The following is a 13,266-nucleotide window of genomic DNA, read 5'->3' as shown; positions in this document are numbered from 1 at the left end:
GAATTATTGCATGTAAACTTGGTAAGTGGTACGCATTATTGATATTATTTTATAGTTCCCTGAAAACAGAGAAATGGCAGCTCTATCTCCAATTTCAAAATATCACTAATGGCAACTTCATGAGAATGTGTGGATGTAAATAGTGGATATGGGCATATAAATAGTAATAAGTGCCAAAACCACGGCTGCCAGTAATAGTAACTTGTGGCGTTTGTGCCAGGAAAATACTTTTTAGGGTAATTTGTACAAATCTGAAAATGATGTGGATAACTATAACTTAGGGGAAAGATCGTGCCAATGTTGCTGAATTCAAATACACCTCAGAAGTTGTTGCTAATCAGGTAAATGTGAATAATTATTGAAGCAAGTGAACAATGTAAAATTGTGTCCCTTACCATCGTTAACATGGATTTACGTGACAGTGTGATGTCAGAAACGGTAAGAGCCATCCTTAACATTGTTTATGTGCTGTAGTAAGGTGACAATAAAATTAATTTTATAATGTGCTGAATCATAAATTAATTTTCTAGATTATTATACTTTATTATTGCAAAAATTGGTCAGTATTGGTTCATTAACTCACACAGAAAGTAAACAGTGGTAGTTAATGAGGAGGAAGTAAGACAAACATCAACAAAAGCAAAATGGGTGCCGGGAGGTGCTGTATTAAAACTCGGCGAGAACTTTCCATATGATTTATTTGTTTCCACTAAAGTGCTCCGTTCACCGCGGTGTGCGTCGCAGGGCCCTGCAATGCTGAGGAAGCAGCGCAGCGGCCTGTGCAACACAATGCTGTGTCGTGCTGGCCTTGGCTGGTCCGCTGAGTTCCGATGATGTCAGGATGGCTGTGCCAGCAGCCGACTCAGTGGCCACCATCCCCATTGACTCTGCACTGCTCTGCTGGGAGCTGTAGGCCGGCCGCACTGCTGCTTCTTCTTCACTGGTATATGTGAGAACATGGCGGCAACGACTGCCTGCGATCCGGCATCTGAATTTGCGGCCATTGCCTCGGAAGTCTCTGGCGTGTGTTGGGAGCTGAGACGACTGCCCACGGTAGTGAGACGAAAAGTGGCCCGCCGCTGGCTGGCTGCGGACCCCACATCGGCCTCAGAGGGTCATATCAACAACCCGCCATGCACTGGGGTGCTGCACCCCATCTGTTACTGCGTGTAGCCCAGCAGTGTGATACACCCCGCCGTCCAGGAGAGCTACCACACTTGAATAAATTTCGTTAGAAATAGCACCTATTTATACTTGGCTGTGCGCCTCTGTTTTGCCAATCATGCTGCTTTGTGTCACGTATGCATAACACTTAGGTTGGCCAGTGATCCTCTTCTGCCTGTGACTTGCGCCATGGAAACTGCTGTGTGCACCCTCTCCACCAGTTCTACACCCCTGTGGCCTCTATTTGCCTTCGCAACTACTGGTATGCATAACTTATTGCAATTTGGCCCACACAAGGCTGTAACTCATGCTCCAAATATTGCACAAAACTAACTTTCCCTGTCCTAAATGGTGGTGCCGCTACAGTGAGGATAATGGAGTGTAGTCTAATTAAATCATATGATGCTGAGGGAATTAGATTAGGAAAAGAGACATTTGAAGTAGTAAAAGAGTTTTGCTATTTGGGGAGCAAAATAGCTGGTAGACTGGTAATGGCCAGAAAAGCATTCCTGAAAAAGGGAAATTTGTTAAAATCGAGTATAGATTTAAGTGTCAGGAATTCCTTTCCGAAAGTATTTGTATTTAGTGTAGCCATTATGGAAGCAGAACATGGATGGTAAATGATGTAGACAAAAAGAGAATATAAGCATTTGAAATGTGGCACTACAGAAGAATGCTGAAGCTTAGATCAGTAGATCACATAACTGATGAGGAGGTACTGAACAGAACTGGGAAGATGAGAAATTTGTGGTACAACCTTACTAGAAGGAGGGATCAGTTGATCTGATTTGATTTATTTGATCTCATAACATACAATATTCAGATCATGTGATCTCTTGTACTGGAGACATGTCAATATATAATTTTAGGGATTTAGTTCACAGACTTAAAAATAATAACAAGTATAGTTATCAAACAACTTTCTAGCAGTACATTACCTTTACATTGTTGTACAAATGGTTAGACACATTCTGAGGCCTAAAGTGATCACCAATTTAGTACTGCAGGAAAGTGTGGGGGCTAAAAATCATAGAGGAATAATAGAGTAAGCAGATCCAGAAGGCTGTAGGTTGCAGTAGTTACTTGGAGATGAGGCTTGCACAGGATAGTGTAGCATGGAGAGTGCATCAGTCAGTCTTTAGACTGAAGTCCACAACAACAACAATTTTGTCTTTATCAAAATTACCATACAGTTGGCAGTCAAGCTTACTAGATGTTTATATTTTCATACTGCATAGACAATAGCAGACGTATATATTTGTAATTGTAAATATTTCTATGCATAAGAACAAGAAATATAATAAACTGCACAGTTAGGTGGAGGTACCAAAATACTGACCGGAGTATCTGGAACACTGTTAAATTGATTTTTTGAAATATGTCATCAGTAGTTTCAACATAGTAGCACTGTAGGTTCATAATATTTTGTTAGCAGTAGCAGGTGTATATACTGAGCTTAATATAATGTGACAAGAAATGGGTGCAACTTTGTGGGTTACCTCCATATCATTCACTTGGAAAATAATTGGTTGCAACCATGGGAAATCAAATAGGGTTGTTGGATTGGAATCTGAACCTTACTGCTCATTATAACAAATCCAGGTATTCATCATTTGCCTCCTTTCTCCCTTTCTTGTGACTAACACTCCATCCTAAATTTCCATTGTGTCAGCCAGTTCCAAAGTAAATGCAATTTAAATATAAATATAATTATCTAGGTGTTTCATTACGAGACTGATAACATTATTTCTTGTCAGTTATTCACTACCAGTGTTCGAATCACACTGTGAAGCTAAGAGTGCCTCTTTTGTTATAGTACTGTAGTACTGGAATGTACACTGACTGGCAGTTCCCTTTGTTTCTTGCATCTATAAACTGGTGTCTAGTTTACCAGAAACATGCCATACATTGCTGTTTATTTTTATAGATGCTTCAAGTAATTGTCTGAAATATTAAAAAATGGGGAAAATAAGGGTTTAAATTTTCTTTGATGACATGCTCACTAGAAGTGGAGCACACACACGTTGGACAAGGGTACCAAAATATATGGGTATTTGAACTCCGCTTCTCCCTAACATAAGACAAGTGTGCTGAACCTTAAAATCTTGAGAGTTTGTATGATTGACAGGAAAGTCTTTGTTTTCTCCTAAATCACCAAGTTCTGTTAGTTATTTGTTTTAGTTTGCCAATATTTAAGGACTAAAACTTTCTTTGTACTGTTGTCAAAAGATCAAAGATTGCATATTACCTCTTTGCAGCTTTAATCAAATCACTGATATGAATTGCACTCTCTAATGTTTTCCTTCATGGCAATATTTTTTTCCTCTAATTACACAATGTGTTTAACCAGAATATTATTGGACCAGACATCTGTTCTGGGTGCAGTTTTCATTAACAACAGAAGCTAAATAAGTGTGTCAGAATATTCTATGAAAAAGAATTCTTGAAATTGTACTGACATCTTTTCTGTTGCATATGTTGTACATTGACAGTCCCATCCGTAATCATGTGTATTTCTTTGCGAGTGTCAATTCTAGTTTTGTTTTTGAATGACTAACATTAAGACATATATCCATTTGGATTCTTCTTTCCCTGTCTAACTCGTAAAACATTCCTATGAATTACTTAAATTATGTCTGATGAATACCATAAAATTTCCATCCATAGAACTACCAAATCCAAGGACTCTTCGTGTCACTGGTAATAAAAATAGTTAAATATATACTTAAGTGATTAATCAACCTTCTGTGTCATTCCCTATTGGACTGGACAAGTACAGATCTGTGAGTGTTGTCCTGGGGAGGCAGCGTCACAGTTTTATTACTACTAGTACTACTATACTGCTGCTGCCACTGCTACTTCCACTACACAGGATTAGGAGAAAAATATGGAAATGCCAAAAATACAACACATTGTCATGCTTAATAGGGCATAGGAAACCCGTTGCCATTCAAAACAGCTTCCAGTCATGTCGGAATGGGTAAATACTGGTTCTTTGTGGTTTTCAACCGAATCTCGTATCATTCTTCCCCCAAAAATTGTGGCAATTTCATGTAACGATGTTTGAGGTGGATAGCTATCACGCACCCTTCTTTCCAAAGTAGACCACAAAGTCTCAATAATATTGAGATCTGCTAATTATTGTGGCCAGGGGAGATGTGGCAGTTCATCCTTGTGCTCAAGAAACCACTCCTGGACAATGTGAGCTGTGTGAACAGGGGCCCTCTCATCTTGGAACACAGTATTACCATTGGTGAACAAACGTTGTTCCTTGGGCGTAAATGGGACCTTGCAGAGTAACTTGGGGCCCGTTAAGCACCAGGAAATGGGTGCCCAATTCATCACTGAACCCCAGCCCATTTCACTTTTGGGATGCGAACTTAACCAGAAGTTGGAAACAGTCTACAATAAGACTTACTCTACCACATGACTTTCTTCCATTACCCCATAGTTCAAGTTTTATAACTTTGGCACCACATTTTCCTGCATTTGCACCACTGAAGAGTGATTTTGGAATTCCAGCTCATCCTGTAATTTCCAACTTACGGAGCTCCCTACATGTTGTTCTGGTGCTGACGCGGTTTGTGAGTGCAACGTTCAGTTCTGCAGTGACTTTTGCAGCTGTCGAAGCCTTAATTTTCGTCACAATCCGGTTCAATGATCATGTGTCCTGATCAATCAACACACACATTCGTCCACATTGAGACTTAGCGCATGATGCTTTTCTGCTTTCCCCGTATGCGGTACAAATCTGTGATAGGGCGCGTCTTGAAATACCAAACACTTCGGCTTCCTTGGTAACGGAAGGACCCAACATACGAGAACCAACAATCTACCCTCGTTCGAATTCACTTAGCTGCTACATAATGCACTCATTACACAGAATACTATTCTGACCACGACTGACGCTTGCAGCGTATTGTGGACATTGCACGGGCGCCTTTCGTGGTCAAATATGGGCTGGCTAGCATCTACATTTATGTTCAAACATGCATTTTCGCGGTGTTTCCATATTTTTGTCCAACCACTGTATCGTTTTGTTACATTGTCTTTAATGGAGGGTCTTTACCTTTCTGCCTCAACTTCTTGTGGGTTGCCTTTTCTATGTGTTCTCTCATGAACTGTGTCGAATTGGTTGTTAGCTGCGGGCATGGACAGCCTGCGAGCGGGCACTTTTTTCCTCCCTAGAAGTTTCCCTCCAGGCAGTTAGGCTGCAAGCAAGTCCATGTGGGCAGGCTCTTACGTAAGAAGCTGAAAACTGTACAGTATTAAAAAATAAGTCGTAAGTTAGTAAAATTCCTTGCCATTTCGAGACAATTAGTTTTTCCGTTACTTCATTCTGCGAAAGTTAGCTGAGTTGTTTGGAAGTTGATTATAACTGCTTATAATAGAAAGTTCTTTGGGAGGGGAGGGGATCATGACCCCCACTTTCAAGAAAAACAGCGCTACAACAATCCATGCTGAGTTGGTGGAAGTGTAAGGCAAAAATGCACCGAAATATAACGCAATGAAGGGTGAATAGGTAGAGAATTACTAACACAATCACAAATTTCTGAATGACAATTGTTTTTTTTTTCTGTGGATAGTAGGCTTACCGATTCTTCCTCACACTTGCCCTAGTTGGGCATCTCCCCAAACCTTCCATTTCATGACAGTGTAAGCCTATCGTCCATGCTGAAACTACTACCAAGAAACGCTGTTGGGGTATGTGTGCTTGCTTCTGCCTCATTCAAGGCTTTTTGCGAGATCGTCAATCCTCTGAAAAGTGAGACTTATTTTCGGAAACATTAATGTACACATGTCTGGCAAGTGTGCTTATTATCTAATGAGGCTCCAGCAACTATTACGCGAAATTAATATAACTACAGCCAAAAGTTGCACGCTATTATTTGATTTTGTTCTACAGCGAGGCCCCCAATGAACCATGGACCTTGACATTGGTGGGGAGGCTTGCGGTCCCAGCGATACAGATAGGCGTACCGAAGGTACAACCACAATGGAGGGGTATCTGTTGAGATGCCAGACAAACGTGTGGTTCCTGAAGAGTGGCAGCAGCCTTTTCAGTAGTTGCAGGGGCAACAGTCTGGATGATTGACTGATCTGGCCTTGTAACACTAACCAAAACGGTCTTGCTGTGCTGGTACTGCGAACGGCTGAAAGCAAGGGGAAACTAAAGCCGTAATATTTCCCGAGTGCATGCTGCTTTATTGAATGGTTAAAGGATGACGGCGTCCTCTTGGGTAAAATATTCCAGAGGTAAAATAGTCCCCCATTCGGATCTCCGGCGGGGACTACGGAGGAGGACGTTGTTATCAGGAGAAAGAAAACCGGCGTTCTACGGATCAGGGCGTGGAATGTCAGATCCCTTAATCGGGCAGGTAGGTTAGAAAATTTAAAAAGGGAAATGGATAGTTTAAAGTTAGATATAGTGGAATTAGCGAAGTTCGGTGGCAGGAGGAACAAGACATCTGGTCAGGTGAATACAGCGTTATAAATACAAAATCAAATAGGGGTAATGCAGGAGGAGGTTTAATAATGAATAGGAAAATAGGAATGCGGGTAAGCTACTACAAACAGCATTGTGAACGCATTATTGTGGCCAAGATAGATACGAAGCCCACGCCTACCACAGTAGTTCAAGCTCATGTGCCAACTAGCTCCACAGATGATAAAGAGTTAGATGAAATGTGTGACGAAATAAAAGAAATGATTCAGATAGTGAAGGGAGACGAAAATTTAATAGTCATGGGTGACTGGAATTCAGTAGTGGGAAAAGGGAGAGAAGGAAACGTAGTAGGTGAATATGGATTGGGGGTAAGAAATGAAAGAGGAAACCGACTTGTAGAATTTTGCACAGGGCATAACTTAATCATAGCTAATACTTGGTTTAAGAATCACAAAAGAGGGTTGTATACGTGGAAGAGGCCTGGATCTACTGGAAGGTATCAGATAGATTATATAATTGTAAGACAGAGATTCCGGAACCAGGTTTTAAATTGTAAGACGTTTCCAGGGGCTGATGTGGACTCTGACCACAATCTATTGGTTATGAACTGCAGATTAAAACTGAAGAAACTGAAAAAAAGGTGGGGATTGAGGAGATGGACCCACATAAACTGAAAGAACCAGTGGTTGTAGAGAGCTTCAGGGAGAGCATTAGGGAACGATTGACGAGAATGGGGGAAAGAAATACAGTAGAAGAAGAATGGGTAGCTTTGAGAGCCGCAATAGTGAAGGTAGCAGAGGATCAAGTAGGTAAGAAGACGAGGGCTAGTAGAAATCCTTGGGTAACAGAAGAGATATTGAATTTAATTGATGAAAGGAGAAAATATAAAAATGCACTAAATGAAGCAGGTAAAAAGGAATACAAACGTCTCAAAAATGAGATCGACAGGAAGTGCAAAATGGCTAAGCAGGGATGGCTAGAGGACAAATGTAAGGATGTAGACACACATATCACTAGGGGTAAGGTAGATATTGCCCACAGGAAAATTAGAGACAGATTTGGAGAAAAGAGAACCACTTGCATGAATATCAAGAGCTCAGATGGGAACCGAGTTATAAGCAAAGGAAGGAAAGTAGAAAGGTGGAAGGAGCGTATAGAGGGTCTATACAAGGGTGACGTTCTTGTGGACAATATAGTAGAAATGGAGGAGAATGTAGATGGAGATGAAATAGAATAGAAGATATGATACTGCGTGAAGAGTTTGACAGAGCACTGAAAGACCGAAGTCGAAACAAGGCCCCGAGAGTAGAAAACATTCCATTCGAACTACTGAGAACCTTGGGAGAGCCAGGGCTAACAAAATTCTACCATCTGGTGAGCAATATGTATGAGACAGGCGAAATACCCTCAGACTTCAAGAAGAGTATAATCATTCCAATCCCAAAGAAAGCAGGTGTTGACAGATGTGAAAATTACCGAACTATCAGTTTAATAAGCCACGGCTGCAAAATATTAACACGAATTCTTTACATACGAATGGAAAAACTGGTAGAAGCCTACCTTGGGGAAGATCAGTTTGGAAGAACACGAAATCCCGAAGATTGGCTAAAATTTCCAGACGCGCGAAATTTGGCACGGACTTCAATGCGAGATGCCTTTAATACGTTCCACAACAAAACATTGTCTCGAAATCTGGTAGAAAATCCGAAGAAATTCTTGTCGTATGTAAAGTACGCGAGCGGCAAGATGCAGTCAATACCTTCGCTGCGCAGTGCCGATGGTACTGTTACCGACGACTGTGCCACTAAAGCGGAGTTATTGAACGCAGTTTTCCGAAATTCCTTCACCAGGGAAGACGAATGGAATATTCCAGAATTTGAAACACGAACAGCTGCTATCATGAGTTTCTTAGAAGTAGATACCTTAGGGGATGCGAAGCAACTCAAATCGCTTGATACAGGCAAGTCTTCAGGTCCAGATTGTATACCGATTAGGTTCCTTTTAGATTACGCTGATAGCTCTCTACTTAGCAATCATATACAACCGCTAGCTTACCAATAGATCTGTACCTACAGATTGGAAAATTGCGCAGGTCGCACAAGTGTTTAAGAAGGGTAGTAGGAGTAATCCATCGAACTACAGACCTCTATCATTGACGTCGGTTTGCAGTAGCGTTTTGGAGCATATACTGTATTCAAACATTATGAATCACCTCGAAGGGAACGATCTATTGATACGTAATCAGCATGGTTTCAGAAAACATCTTCCTTGTGCAACGCTGCTAGCTCTTTATTCGCAAGAAGGGGATCTCAAGTTGATTCCGTATTTCTAGATTTCTGGAAAGCTTTTGACACTGTTCCTCACAAGCGACTTCTAATCAAGCTGCGGGCCTATGGGATATTGTCTTAGTTGTGCGACTGGATTCGTGATTTCCTGTCAGGAAGGTCGCAGTTCGTAGTAATAGACGGCAAATCATCGAGTAAAATTGAAGTGATATCAGGTGTTCCCCAGGGAAGCGTCCTGGGACCTCTGCTGTTCCTGATTTATATAAATGACCTGGGTGACAGTCTGAACAGTTCTCTTAGGTTGTCCGCAGATGATGCTGTAATTTACCGTCTAGTAAGGTCATCCGAAGACCAGTATCAGTTGTAAAGCGATTTAGAAAAGATTGCTGTATGGTGTGGAAGGCGGCAGTTCACGCTAAATAACGAAAAGTGTGAATGAGTTCCAAAAGAAATCCGTTAGAATTCGATTACTCGATAAATAGTACAATTCTCAAGGCTGTCAATTCAATTAAGTACTTGGGTGTTAAAATTACGAACAACTTCAGTTGGAAAGACCACATAGATAATGATGTGGGGAAGGCCAGCCAAAGGATGCGTTTCATTGGCAGGACACTTATAAGATGCAACAAGTCCACTAAAGAGACAGCTTACACTACACTCGTTCGTCCTCTGTTAGAATATTGCTGCGCGGTGTGGGATCCTTACCAGGTGGGATTGACGGAGGACATCAAAACGGTGCAAACAAGGGCAGCTCGTTTTGTATTATCACGTAATAGGGGAGAGAGTGTGGCAGATATGATACGCGAGTTGGGACGGAAGTCATTAAAGCAAAGACGTTTTTCGTCGCGGCGAGATCTATTTACGGGTCCGCAGCTCGTGCTCGTGCGGTAGCGTTCTCGCTTCCCGCGCCCGGGTTCGCGGTTTCGATTCCCGGCAGGGTCATGGATTTTATCTACATCGTGATGACAGGGTGTTGTGTGATGTCCTTAGGTTAGTTAGGTTTAAGTAGTACTACGTTCTAGGGGACTGATCACCATAGATGATAAGTCCTATAGTGCTCAGAGCCATTTGAACCATTTTGAACCAGATCTAATTACGAAATTTCAGTCACCAACTTTCTCTTCCGAATTCGAAAATATTTTGTTGAGCCCAACCTACATAGGTAGGAATGATCATCAAAATAAAATAAGTGAAATCAGAGCTCGAACAGAAATGTTTAGGTGTTCGTTTTTCCCGCGCGCTATTCGGGAGTGGAATGGTAGAGAGATAGTATGATTGTGGTTCGATGAACCCTCTGCCAAGCACTTAAATGTGAATTGCAGAGTAATCATGTAGATGTAGATTCCGTAGAAATGTTGGAACACGTGAGGCAATACTGACCCTACGACTTACCTTAGAAAATAGATTAAGGAAAGGCAAACCTACGTATCCAGCATTTCTAGACTTAGAGCAAGGTTTTGACAATGTTGACTGGAATACTCTCTTACAAATTCTGAAGGTGGCAGGGGTAAAATACAGGGAGCGAAAGGCTATTTTCAATTTTTACAGAAACCAGATGGCAGTTATAAGAATCGAGGGGCATGAAAGGGAAGCAGTGGTTGGGAAAGGAGTGAGACAGGGTTTTAGCCTATCCCTGATGTTATTCAATCTGTATATTGAGCAAGCTGTAAAGGAAACAAAAGAAAAATTCAGAGGTTGGAATTAAAATCCATGGAGAAGAAATAAAAACATTGGGGTTCGCCGATGACATTGTAATTCTGTCACAGACAGCAAAGGACCTCGAAGAGCAGCTGGACGGAATGGACAGTGTCTTGAAAGGAAGATATAAGATGAACATCAACAAAAGCAAAACGAGGATAATAGAATGTAGTCGAATTAAATCGGGGGATGCGGAGGATGTTAGATTAGGAAATGAGACGCTTAAAGTAGTAAATGAGTTTTGCTATTTGGGGAGCAAAGTAACTGATGATGGTCGAAGTAGAGAGGATATAAAATGTAGACTGGCAATGGCAAGGAAAGCGTTTCTGAAGAAGAGAAATTTGTTAACATCGAGTATTGATTTAAGTGTCAGGAAGTTGTTTCTGAAAGTATTTGTATGGGGTGTAGCCATGTATGGAAGTGAAACGTGGACGATAAATACACTCCTGAAAATGGAAAAAAGAACACATTGATACCGGTGTGTCAGACCCACCATACTTGCTCCGGACATTGCGAGAGGGCTGTACAGGCAATGATCACACGCACGGCACAGCGGACACACCAGGAACCGCGGTGTTGGCCGTCGAATGGCGCTAGCTGCGCAGCATTTGTGCACCGCCGCCGTCAGTGTCAGCCAGTTTGCCGTGGCATACGGATCTCCATCGCAGTCTTTAACACTAGTAGCATGCCGCGACAGCGTGGACGTGAACCGTATGTGCACTTGACGGACTTTGAGCGAGGGCGTATAGTGAGCATGCGGGAGGCCGGGTGGGCGTACCGCCGAATTGCTCAACACGTGGGGCGTGTTGTCTCCACAGTACATCGATGTTGTCGCCAGTGGTCGGCGGAAGGTGCACGTGCCCGTCGACCTGGGACCGGACCGCAGCGACGCACGGATGCACGCCAATACCGTAGGATCCTACGCAGTGCCGTAGGGGACCGCGCCGCCACTTCCCAGCAAATTAGGGACACTGTTGCTCCTGGGGTATCGGCGAGGACCATTCGCAACTGTCTCCATGAAGCTGGGCTACGGTCCCGCACACCGCTAGGCCATCTTCCGCTCACGCCCCAACATCGTGCAGCCCGCCTCCAGTGGTGTCGCGACAGGCGTGAATGGAGGGACGAATGGAGACGTGTCGTCCTCAGCGATGAGAGTCGCTTCTGCCCTGGTGCCAATGATGGTCGTATGCGTGTTTGGCGCCGTGCAGGTGAGCGCCACAATCAGGAATGCATACGACCGAGGCACACAGGGCCAACACCCGGCATCATGGTGTGGGGAGCGATCTCCTACACTGGCCGTACACATCTGGTGATCGTCGAGGGGACACTGAATAGTGCACGGTACATCCAAACCGTCATCGAACCCATCGTTCTACCATTCCTAGACCGGCAAGGGAACTTGCTGTTCCAACAGGACAATGCACGTCCGCATGTATCCCGTGCCACCCAACGTGCTCTAGAAGGTGTAAGTCAACTACCCAGGCCAGCAAGATCTCCGGATCTGTCCCCCATTGAGCATGTTTGGGACTGGATGAAGCGTCGTCTCACGCGGTCTGCACGTCCAGCACGAACGCTGGTCCAACTGAGGCGCCAGGTGGAAATGGCATGGCAAGCCGTTCCACAGGACTACATCCAGCATCTCTACGATCGTCTGCATGGGAGAATAGCAGCCTGCATTGCTGCGAAAGGTGGATATACACTGTACTAGTGCCGACATTGTGCATGCTCTGTTGCCTGTGTCTATGTGCCAGTGGTTCTGTCAGTGTGATCATATGATGTGTCTGACCCCAGGAATGTGTCAATAAAGTTTCCCCTTCGTGGGACAATGAATTCACGGTGTTCTTATTTCAATTTCCAGGAGTGTATTTTATCCCTCCTGCACTTACAACTAAATGTTACGATTGCGGTCTCAGTTGAACGACATTTGACTATGAGAAAAGTATCGGAAATACACCCTGATGACAGCTGTGGCTCTGGAAATAGAAATATCAGTACCATTCTTATGACTTGACATACTTCTCCGTTTGCTATCACAGTACTCACGTCAAATCCATACCTTCCTTACGACTGGACAAAGTCATTTAATATTGCACGGTGGAACACAAACACATACTTTATAAGCATGATGCTCAAGCGAACCTATCACGCACCCTCTACTACTAAGTATAATACTTCATCAATAACCGATTGCTGGTGATACGAAATAATACTGTCCAAAAATAAACTATTGGTGGGCAAGTCTCATAAGTTTTTTTGCGAGTGCTACCACCATGTCTTAGAAAGAGAGGCGTAATAATCTTACATACTGCTGTATGTTAAAAACAAAATACAACCATATTACTATCACAAGCGGTCTTAGGTCTACAGGTGCACACAAGTATCCATGTTAAAAGCTACACCAGCTTTATAAATCCATGTATGGTATTAGCTACGAATGATGCGGTTTTTCCAGACAGTACCATGACACTGAGTTTAGACGGTGATTGCTGTAGTGTATATTATCACACCAGCAGTGCGGTTACACGTCGCTGACGGTGCACCCTTGTAATAAAATTACCGAATTTTGAAAGTGATTCGGCTAAGAAGTGTGGTATAAAACCGGTATTTGCAACTCCCTCAGACCGCCACCACTAGATATTTCTCCAGTATTTGTAACCCATTCTGTGTCGATGC

The sequence above is a fragment of the Schistocerca gregaria genome, chromosome X (genome assembly GCF_023897955.1).
Source record: "Schistocerca gregaria isolate iqSchGreg1 chromosome X, iqSchGreg1.2, whole genome shotgun sequence".
Classification (NCBI taxonomy): domain Eukaryota; kingdom Metazoa; phylum Arthropoda; class Insecta; order Orthoptera; family Acrididae; genus Schistocerca; species Schistocerca gregaria.
Note: the sequence above shows the minus strand (reverse complement) of the source record.